Source organism: Triticum urartu, unplaced genomic scaffold (assembly GCF_003073215.2).
Source record: "Triticum urartu cultivar G1812 unplaced genomic scaffold, Tu2.1 TuUngrouped_contig_10444, whole genome shotgun sequence".
NCBI classification, from domain to species: domain Eukaryota; kingdom Viridiplantae; phylum Streptophyta; class Magnoliopsida; order Poales; family Poaceae; genus Triticum; species Triticum urartu.
This window is the reverse complement of record NW_024111312.1, coordinates 1-10,805: the sequence shown is the minus strand read 5'-3', so window position 1 is coordinate 10,805 and position 10,805 is coordinate 1. Positions and strand designations below refer to the sequence as shown.

The following is a 10,805-nucleotide window of genomic DNA, read 5'->3' as shown; positions in this document are numbered from 1 at the left end:
TATATATATATATATATATATATACTCTATTTATGTCCCAGGGTAAAGAATTACTTATTCTTCGTCTGGGTCGATCCACCGAGCGGTAGTCTGGTCTAAACATCGATCGATATAAAATTACGGTCCACCGATGTAATTTTACATTGATGGAAAAAGATAGCCGGGAGCTAGCCCACCTCCCCCCCGATGTGAAAAAACAATCTAGCCAATTCCCCAGTCGCTATGAGCAGTTTTCACACGATGACGTTCCCCTTCCCCTGTCCCTTCTATTTCGCAATTGCGGCGGCGGCGGCAGGGATGGCACCGGAGGAATGACCCGATTGCTATGGCTACTTCTCTCGAGCGTGGTGTACTTCCCTTTCCCTCTCCCACACGGTGGCGAACCGGAGGCGACGTGGGCGGTGCAACGATCGGGGCGAGCTCGGCGGCGCCAGCGGCCTTCTATGGCATCCGTCTCCACCCTCGGCGGTCTTATCGCTTGTAAGACCCCCCCTCCTCTTCTTAACCTCTCCTCCTCCATTAATTTCTGAATTTCTAGGGTTAGGGTTATTGATTTTTGGGAGCAGTGCAGGGGAAGGGGAAGAAACTAGGGAAGAAAAGGAAAAAAAAGAGGAGTTTAGGGAGTGATGGAAGTGATGCTGGAGACAGGCACCTGACAGTGAGATGATGGAGGTGGAGAAGAAGGCCTAGCCGATGACATAGAAGAAGAGGAGAGCTCAATGCTGCGGAGCAAAAGGAACAACGGTAGAGTATCAGACTTTGATTCAGCTGAGACATTTTAGTTTTTTCGCAAGACATGTGAATCCTCTCTGCGTTTTTGCTTTTGTTTAGGATTCACGAATTTTCTTCCTTGTAGCTATAAATGATGGTTCCGACTTAATTGGATGTTAGTAATGACGTACATAAACAATCAATCTATACGGCTGTACCTAGCTGACAATGCTATGTCTCTGTTTGGACCTGGCTGACGATGCTAACTCTCTGTATATTTGTATTATCGAAATTTGCACAAACCTACAAGAAAAATTTCTTCAATTAAAGATAATTCATTTTATGAGGAATTTGTTTTATATTTAGTGAATTTATTAGGCAAACAAGGAATTGGAATTCTGCCAAGAAATCTAGGAGCAGAAGAAGATGCAAGACTTGCGGACTAGGCAAATGCTGTGCAGGCGAGAAAATGGTAAGTATGGTGTACTCACGGCAAGACACGAAAGCATACACACTCACCATAAGCTGAATGAACGAATGCATCTTTTTAATTAGTTTTGACCGCTCAAACATGCACGATGTCCTCACCAGCTCAAGTTCCATGACTTCAAGTTCACCTTGATGTATTCAGGTATCGCACAGCCCATAAAGAACCGCTGGTAATATGATTAAGGCATGTGAATAATCTGTTTTTCTGAATTTGTTCATAAGGAAAATCCTCGAAGTTGGCAGCACATGTCCAATTCAATCTGTTTCCATTGCACACACATGTTGTTTTTCAATTAGCAACGCAAATTAGCGACCGTGTCAATGTTATGTCTCTGTTTTCTTTTGCAATCTGCAAGGAACTCAAAGATAGTTCTATGTTTGCTCACGTGCATTCTAGTCCATAAATTGTTTGGGCAATACAAGATAGAAGAAGATGTACATGTTTGGTTACAAACTAAAGTTTCTTTTGATGCTTATGAATTAGTTGAATCCTGAATTTTGTTGTTAAGAGAATAGATAGCTCTCTTCCCGCAAAAGAAAAGGAAGTAGCTAGAGCTCTCCTATGAATGTGTATTGAGATCTTCTGGCAATGCTAGGATTTGGAGGGTTTTTGTTTAAATCAAGTGTGGAGTTCTTGCTTCTGATCATTACAATTACTTAAGTGTTAATTTTGTTATCTTGTGTGTACAATATGCTATTCTCTATTCAGCTGACTGCATGACCAATATTACTTATTCAGTATGTGAGTAACTTAATTTTCTTGTTTCATGCAATTTGGAGCAATTCGTGATTACTACCAGTTTCAAATTAGATTTATCTCAATTGCAATGAGGTACAAGACTGGCCCTCTTCCTTGATGTCTTATCTTTATTGTTTATTTGGTTGAACTAGCATAAACCTAACTTTTAATGTTGATGTGTTTCCGCCCAATTTGTGTAGTAAGCCATGCTAGTCATCAATTAATCAATCTCAATGTTCCCTTAATAGATGATTGCTATTGATTTTCTGTGGCTTAGCTATCGAGGACAAAACATTTCCCTTTCCCCCTAATAGTTGTTTATTTGCTCCTTCTAGGAGGCCTGCATTTTGCTAATTGTCTATTTGCTAGAGAAGTAGTGGCAATGAACATTTTGATTCTGATGCCTTATCTGAATAGCTTCAGAAATTCTTAACATGAAAATACATAATATACTTATCTGTGTGTGGTTAATGCTTCGTTGTTTAAATTTTCTATTTGTTAAATGTTGGTTTGCAGAGTATATATTCTTGATTGATTATCCTGAATCTGAATTTGGGGAACATGATCTAACTACCTTCTAAATCAGCTGAGTTGTACTGAATGATTGTGTGTTTGCTGCTCACACATTTTATTCCAAGGGCCATTATGACAAATAATGGCCACTTATAGGTTGCTGGTAATGCATTTTCACACCATACATATGCTTGTGCTTACCCCCGTTGGGTAGTCAATATGATACCGGTGCACTAATCAGTGGATTTCGGTTTGTTTTATACATGAAAATAAGGTAAGAGTGTTATGTCAGCTTCAAGTCCCTCGAAACCACATACTTTTGTTCGTGTTGTTCTAGGTTACCTTCTTTCATGGTGGCATAAATCTGTCTTATAAAAAATAGACGTGGATGCTTTCCTCGCCAGTTCCATGTAATTTTTGTCTAGTTCTGCTGTAATTTCAGATGTATGTGAGTTTTTGAGGTGCATAGTTCACTAGCATTACATAGGTTAGCGTACCTTTGCTCCCGCATTTGCATGACACATGATTTATACTTGGATTGTATATGAATTACTGTTTGTGTATGCATATGCTACCGTTTTCACCTCTAATATTTTAACTTCCTACTTCAGTGGATGTGGTAAAGTGCAACAATACTCAATTAGGCCGTATTGATTTTTATGGTCGTCTTTTTAGCTCTTTTTACCATCTGGCAAAGCAGTAAGATTAAAGATGTAATGGTCGTAACTATACTTCTCGTCGAAAAGCGATCTATGGGAAAAAAAATACTTGTCCTCAACTCCTCAAGAATCTGGAGGATGTTGTGAGAGATCTGACCTGGGATTGTTACTCTCATACAACCCTATTCACATCCATGTTGTACTTACACTTGCGAGCTACTCACTGGCTCTGCAATTTGAATGAAACAGTTCTCATTTTCAGTCATTTTTTCTGGGTATTCCACACGGGAAGAAAAGCACATTAGGCATGCATACAATTGTCAATTTTTACAGGCTGAAATTTTTGAATAATTGTCAATTAGTTTTCAGCCGATTGCTTGTCAATCTTCGCAGATTTCCGGTTTAACCCGCCCTCAATCCAGGAGTAATCTTGTATAACATTCAGTTACAAGACACAAACTAGTTAAATATGATGACCCCCACCATTGTATCTGGCACACTGATAAAATACATGGTTTAGTGTGCATTGAAACAATAGTTACGGAGTTTGCCTATTTACCTTGTTTCTCACTATACTTTTGATTCATAGCGTGTTATAGGTTCATGTCATTCCGAACAGTTTGGTACACCTAATATCCCTCTGAGATATCTATGCTTTCAACATTGTGTCCAGTTTAGGGTAGTGAAGCATATTAATCCTAAAGTGTTATATGCGCTTGTGTGTTGGGGGCCTCTATCTGTTTGTTAGTATACTTCTGAGAACTGATAATATTCTGCTTTTCAGGTATCTGTTCAAGTGGATGACAGTAAATGTATGAGGGTAGAGAGTAATGTCTTCTTATTTATGGTGGGTATGAGTAACATTAAATTGAAATTTCAGACCTTTTACTAATCCCTCCATCCCATAGTATAAGACGTTTTTGCAAACTAAACATAGCTTGCAAACACGTCTTATATTGTGGGACGGAGGGAGTAGTAACCAGTAGAAAAATTCAGGTTTTGGGGAGAAGAAAAGTGAACCTAAGGGCTCCAATACTATTAATAGCACAATACCATGTTGCATTCAGTGTTTCAGTCCTGGAGACATTGCTGAACAGATGAAGTTGGTGGAAAATCTATGGTCACCTAAAAATTAAGCTGCTTGAAGATCAAGTTCAGAAGTACTGTAGTCAGTTTTCAAGTTCGGTAGTATTCAGTTTTGTAATAGTGATTTCTGAATATTTCATGCTACTAGTTACTTAGTGCTAAGTGGCATTCAGTTGTTTTCAAACAAATTTTATTTCTACTTGTAATGATGGTTTTTGTTACGTGGGGTATTTCCCCGAACCACCACATGGAATCTATTTATTAGACCGATTTGTTCTATGGTTACCGAAAATTCCTCGTGCAAGAGTTAATTAATGGCCTATGTTTCTTACTATCTCCAAAAATTCCTCCTACAGAATTGTTAGTGGCCTACGTTTCTTGTGATCACAAAAAATGCCTCCTACAGAATTGTCATAGTGGCCTATGTTACTTAAATCTCATATTTCATTTTTGCTACAGATCGATGTAAGATTATCTGAGTAGCCGTAAGATTACAGGAGGATGCGCCATATTGGTTTCGAGGCTATAGGAGGTAATTGACTGCCATGCAAACATTAAGATTACCTTGCACTGTTTTCTTTACGGTGGTTTGGGTGCGAGGACATATTCTTCCTTCCATGCTATAATATTACCTCACAAACCTTTTGTTTCTTACGGTTTGTGGTTTGAGGTGTGGACGCACAAGCTGGCTGGGGTGAAGAATAAGAATTCTTCACCCAGGGTGATGAATAGCGCGACCCTATATATATATAGAGAGAGAGATCAAACACATAGCTATTGGTACAGACCCTTAGCACTGAGGGTGAACTACTCCCTCCTCGTCATGGAGACCGTCGGGATGATGAAGATGGCCTCTGGTGATGATTTCCCCCTCCGACAGGGTGCCGGAAAAGGGCTCAAGATGGGGTTTCTTTGAAATAGAGGGTTGCGGTGGCAGAGTCGAAGCTCTAGGTATATTTCTGCAGGTTTCTCAATTTATAAGAATTTTCAGCATTGATTTCATGCCAAAACGAGTTACGAGGGGCCCACAAGGCAACAACCCCCTCCCTACCCCCTAGGTCACGCCGGGTTTACTTGCCACTGCCTCGTGGGTCTTCTGGTCCTCCCACGAAGCTTCAGGTGTCTCTTATGTTTCAAAAAATCATCAAAAAGTTTCATCGTGTTTGGAATTCATTTTGTATGGATTTTCTGGAAAACCAAAAACAACCAGAAAACAGCAACTGGCAGTGGGCACAAGGTTAATATGTTAATCCATGAAAATCATATAGAAGTGCACCAAAACCTTATAAAATTATTACAAACATGGCATGAATACTTCATAAATTATAGATACGTTGGAGACATGTTAGCATCCCCAAGCTTTAATTCCTGTTCATCCTCGAGTAGCTAAATAATAAAAGAAATAATTTATGAAGTGTGAATGCTAGCATAGTGCATAGTTTGACTAATGATAATTTTAGTCACTTTTTCTAGCATCATTAACAACAACCCTTTCTCGTAAAACTCATCATGACAAAGTAGCAATCAAATCATATGTCATGGTTCGAACAATGCTTTTTTAAACTTAACGACCGATGTTCCTAATCACCAAAATCATACTATTTTTGGGGAAGTCTAAGTGCTCCACATACTCAATTATCATATAGTCTTCTATGATTGCTACTACTCAAAGCATATTTTTAGAACAAACAACATTCATAGAATACAGAGGAAGATAGGAGCTTAATGTTTTGCCTCCCAACTTACTTATCATAGAGATAATTTTCAACAATAATAATTCATTATCAAACATATTTGACTGGATATATGTGCCTGGATCTTTCCCCACCACATGATGCTTGCCAAGTAGAGAATAATTGAGGTTGGGATAATAAGTTGATTCAACAAAAATAAAATTGACAGAAAAGTAAAAGAGAAGCCCTTCACGGAGGGAAGGAGGGATTTGCAGCGGTGCCAGAGTTCATTGCTAAAAACAGAGATGAAAACATTTTGAGTGGTGTGCTTTTCCTGTCAATGTCACGACTAGGGATTTCAATATCTTCCATGCTAAATGCATTATCGGTGGTTCCCATACGGAAATGAAAAGTCTACTCCCCCTCAACCATACAAACACAAGCCATGGCTAGCCGAATTGATGGGTGCCCTCAAAACAATCAACTTTCCAGGGGAAGTTTGTTTTATTATATTTTTCTTTATTTTTGTTTAGTGGGATTGGGCATCCCAATTACCAGTCTCTCCCATGAAATTACAAGTGGATAAACACCCATCATGAGAATAACCCGCTTACTGTTAGTTACTTGATCAAAGAGTTTGTATGATTACTGCTAGTTTCTAAATTATATAAGCAAAAACAAAAGAGTTAGTATCTGCCTAAGGGTTTGTATAACATGTTTCAAAACAATATAGTTGCTAAAAATATATATCAAAGAGAACATAAATTGGTATCTCTAGTTAATAATAGAAACATTTATCAGACATCCAAAGTGTGCTAAAAGCATATGAAAATATGTATGGAAAGAATTGCCAAAGCATTTCTAGAGCGCTTTAGGGCCTATATTCTCATTAGTACTGTATAGTTTAGTCAATTTAGGATGATGACATGGGTGATATTGCTACAAAGAAGAACAGATTGGAAAAGAATCTTCTATTACCATGTAACTACGTGTGATGTTTTTATTATTTGATCCAAATATTGTACATGATTGCTCACAATTTCAGAAATGTAGGGGAAAAGATAAGAAGATATATCCACCGCATGTATGTGTTAATTATTTGCTGCAGTTGAGATGAAAGAGGGAAGATTCACGCCAAAGCACTGGAATGCAGAAGATCGACGATAGCTTGGCTAGTTTAATTCTTTTATTTATGTATACAAACCTATGTAATTTTATTTGTACTTGCTCCCCATTATTGTAGATTTATGAGAAGGGAGGAAAGAAATAATATTGTTGTGCATTCCCTCTACCTCACGTTTTTAATGCGATGCAGAGGCTAGAAGAAAGAAAATATTCCTGAAGATTCATTCAAAGCGGTGACCGTCTGAATTAATATGTGTTGTTCTAACGTAAATCAGCACAAAGAAGGAAAAATCAGGAAGCTAATTTGAGACCTGTTTTTTTACTGTTTTGCACTGAACTTCTCGGATGTCATCTCAGCGTGAAATATGCACAAACCTAGTAGAATGGTCGCTTGTCTATGATGTGTAAAAAACACAATTTTTTAAAAGAAAAATTGTATTTTTATTCACAAAAATATTGTTTGCATAAATAATAACCATCCGTACTAAGTGTGTTTGCCTTATTATAGAGAATAATGTTCGCACGAAGTCAATGTTTTGCGGTTACTATTCATATGAAGTACCATTCATCCACGGAGACTATACACCCATGGTCACTGTTTACCCACAGTCACTATTCACTGGCTGCCACATGTCAGGCAGTAAAGAGCTAGGAAACACAAGTGTGAACTCACGGCATGCGCCTTTACTTAGCAGCAGTAATTCTTTATATATTGTCACATGGAAAGTAATCAAGTAGTTCATGAACTAATCAGGCACATAAAGATATCAATCATCACATGATGGTGCAATGCTCGTTCATGAGGCAATTCTAGTTTTTGCTGCTAGGAGGGACCGAACTGGGGCCATGATACGTCTCCAACGTATCTACTTTTCCTAACGCTTTTCCTCTTGTTTTTGACTCCTAATTTGCATGATTTGAATGAAACTAACCCCGGACTGACATTGTTTTCAGCAGAACAACCATGGTGTTGTTTTGTGCAGAAATAAAAGTTCTCGGAATGGAACAAAAATTTGCGAGGAATTTAGATAATATATAAGAATTTCTGGAGCCAAGACCTACTAGAAAGGGGCTCCTAGGTGGGCACAACCCACCAGGGCGCGCCCCCTCTCCTGGCACACCCAGGTGGGTTGTCCCCACCTGGTGGCCCCGCTGTGATGCCCCCAATTCAATCATACACTAATCATACATGCAAACGTGTACGATCAAGATCAGGGACTCACGGGAATATATCACAACACAACTCTACAAATAAAATAAGTCATACAAGCATCATATTACAAGACAGGGGCCTCGAGGGCTCGAATACAAGAGCTCGATCATAGACGATTCAAGGGAAGCAACAATATCTGAGTATAGACATAAGTTAAACAAGTTTGCCTTAAGAAGGCTAGCACAAACTGGGATACAGATCGAAAGAGGCGCAGGCCTCCTGCCTGGGATCCTCCTAAACTACTCCTGGTCGTCGTTTGTGGCCTGCATGTAGTAGTAGGCACCGCCAGTGTAGTAGGAGTCGTCGTCAACGGTGGCGTCTGGCTCGTGGACTCCAACGCCTGGTCGCGTCAATCGGGTATAAGAAGAGGGAAAAGGGGGAGCAAAGCAACCATGAGTACTCATCCAAAATACTTGCAAGCAAGGAGCTACACTACATATGTATGCATTGGTATCAAATGGAAAAGGGGTAACATATGTGGACTGAACTGCGGTATGCCGGAATAAGAGGGGATAGCTAGTCCTGTCGAAGACTACGCTTCTGGTAACCTCCATCTTTTAGCAGAAGAAGAGAGTACATGGTAAGTTCACCAAGTAACATCACATAGCATAATCCGAACCGATGATCCTCCCCTCGTCGCCTTGTGAGAGAGCGATCACCGGTTGTATCTGGCACTTGGAAGGGTGTGTTTTAGTAAGTATCCGGTTCTAGTTTTCATAAGGTCAAGGTACAACTCCAAGTCGTCGTGTTACCGAAGATCACGGCTATTCGAATAGATTAACTTCCCTGGAGGGGTGCACCACATTTCCCAACACGCTCGATCCCCTTTGTCCGGACACACTTTCCTGGGTCATGCCCGGCCTCGGAAGATCAACACGTCGCAGCCCTACCTAGGCACAACAAAGAGGTCAGCACACCGGTCTAAATCCTATGGCGCAGGGGTCTGGGCCCATCGCCCATTGCACACCTGCATGTTGTGAACGCGGCCGGTGAGCATACCTAGCCTCCCTTATACAAGAGCAGGCGTTCCAGTCCAACCAGGCGCGCGCCGCTCAGTCGCTGACATAACGAAGGCTTCGGCTGATACCATGACGTCGAGTGCTCATATCTGTTCCTGCGTAGTTGGTTAGTGCGTATAGGCCAGTAGCCAGACTCAGATCAAATACCCAGATCTCGTTAAGCGTGTTATTTTGAAGTAACCGCGAACGCCTACCAAGGCCAGGCCCACCTCTCACCTAGATGGTCTCCGCCTGCCCTGTCGCTCCGTCTCAAAGTAACAGTCGGGGGCCGTCGGGAACCTAGGCCCACCACTACCAAGGTGGAACCACCTACCCCTTCAGCCCCCAACATCGGAATCACTTGCGGGTACTCAAAGAGCCGACCCGACTTTAGTCACAACATTTATAGGTATAAAGTATATAATATATACCCGTGATCACCTCCCGAGTGATCACAGCCCGGTAGTATAGCATGGCAGACAGACAAGAATGTAAGGCCACTGATGATAAACTAGCATCCTATACTAAGCATTTAGGATTGCAGGTAAGGTATCAACAGCTGTAGCAACAATGACAGGCTATGCATTAGGATAGGATTAAGGAAAGCAGTAGCATGCTACACTACTCTAATGCAAGCAGTATAGACGAGAGTAGGCGATATCTGGTGATCAAGGGGGGGAGCTTGCCTGGTTGCTCTGGCAAGAGAGAGGGGTCGTCAACACCGTAGTCGTACTGGGTAGCAGCGGCGTCGATCTCGGTGTCTAGCGAGAGAAGAGGGGGAAGAAACAATAAATATTAAGAAAACAGATGCATAGCGATGCATGACATGACAAGTAGCGGTGCTAGGGGTGCCCTAACGCAGTATGAAGTGGTTCCGGTGAAGGGGGGGAACATCCGGGAAAATATCCCCGGTGTTTCGCGTTTTCAGACAGATGAACCGGAGGGGGGACGTTGCGTGTTCGCTATGCTAGGGATGCGTGCCAGACGAATGGGCTGCATATTGATACGTCCATTTTGCATCATGCTTTTACATCGGTATTTATTGCATTATGGGCTGTTATTTCACATTATGTCACAATACTTATGGCTATTCTCTCTTATTTTACAAGGTTTACATAAGGAGGGAGCAAATGCCGGCAGCTGGAATTCTGGGCTAGAAAAGGAGCAAATATTAGAGACCTATTCTGCACAACTCCAAAAGTCCTGAAACTCCACGGAATACCTTATAATAGATAATGAAAAATCCTCGCCAAACATGAAGACCAGGGGGCCCACACCCTTTCCACGAGGGTGGGGGCACCCCCCCTAGGGCGCGCCCCCCTACCTCGTGGGCCCCCAGGTGGCTCTCCGATGACCATCTTCTCCTATATGAAGGCTTTCGTCGAGAAAAAAATAAGAAGCAACCTTTCGGGACGAAACTCCGCCGCCACAAGGCGGAACCTTGGCGGATCCAATCTAGAGCTCCGGCAGAGCTGTTCTGCCAAGGAAACTTCTCTCCTGGAGGGGGAAATCATCGCCATCGTCATCACCAACGCTCCTCTCATCGGGAGAGGGCAATCTCCATCAACATCTTCATCAGCACCATCTCATCTCAAAACC

At 41.4% G+C, this 10,805-nt stretch overlaps 1 long non-coding RNA gene across 5 annotated transcripts; it reads left to right on the top strand.

The window, feature by feature from the left end:
- Positions 1–117: 117 nt before the first annotated feature.
- LOC125526545 lies at positions 118–4,418 on the top strand. 5 transcript variants are annotated; one of them, XR_007291764.1, is made up of 3 exons: positions 138–480; positions 567–3,958; positions 4,179–4,418. It is a non-coding gene; the product is annotated as an uncharacterized LOC125526545 (long non-coding RNA). The 5 variants fall into 5 exon arrangements; XR_007291765.1 differs by having other exon boundaries at positions 139–480; positions 567–2,032; positions 3,896–4,418; XR_007291763.1 differs by having other exon boundaries at positions 142–480; positions 567–1,183; positions 1,267–4,418.
- Positions 4,419–10,805: the final 6,387 nt, after the last annotated feature.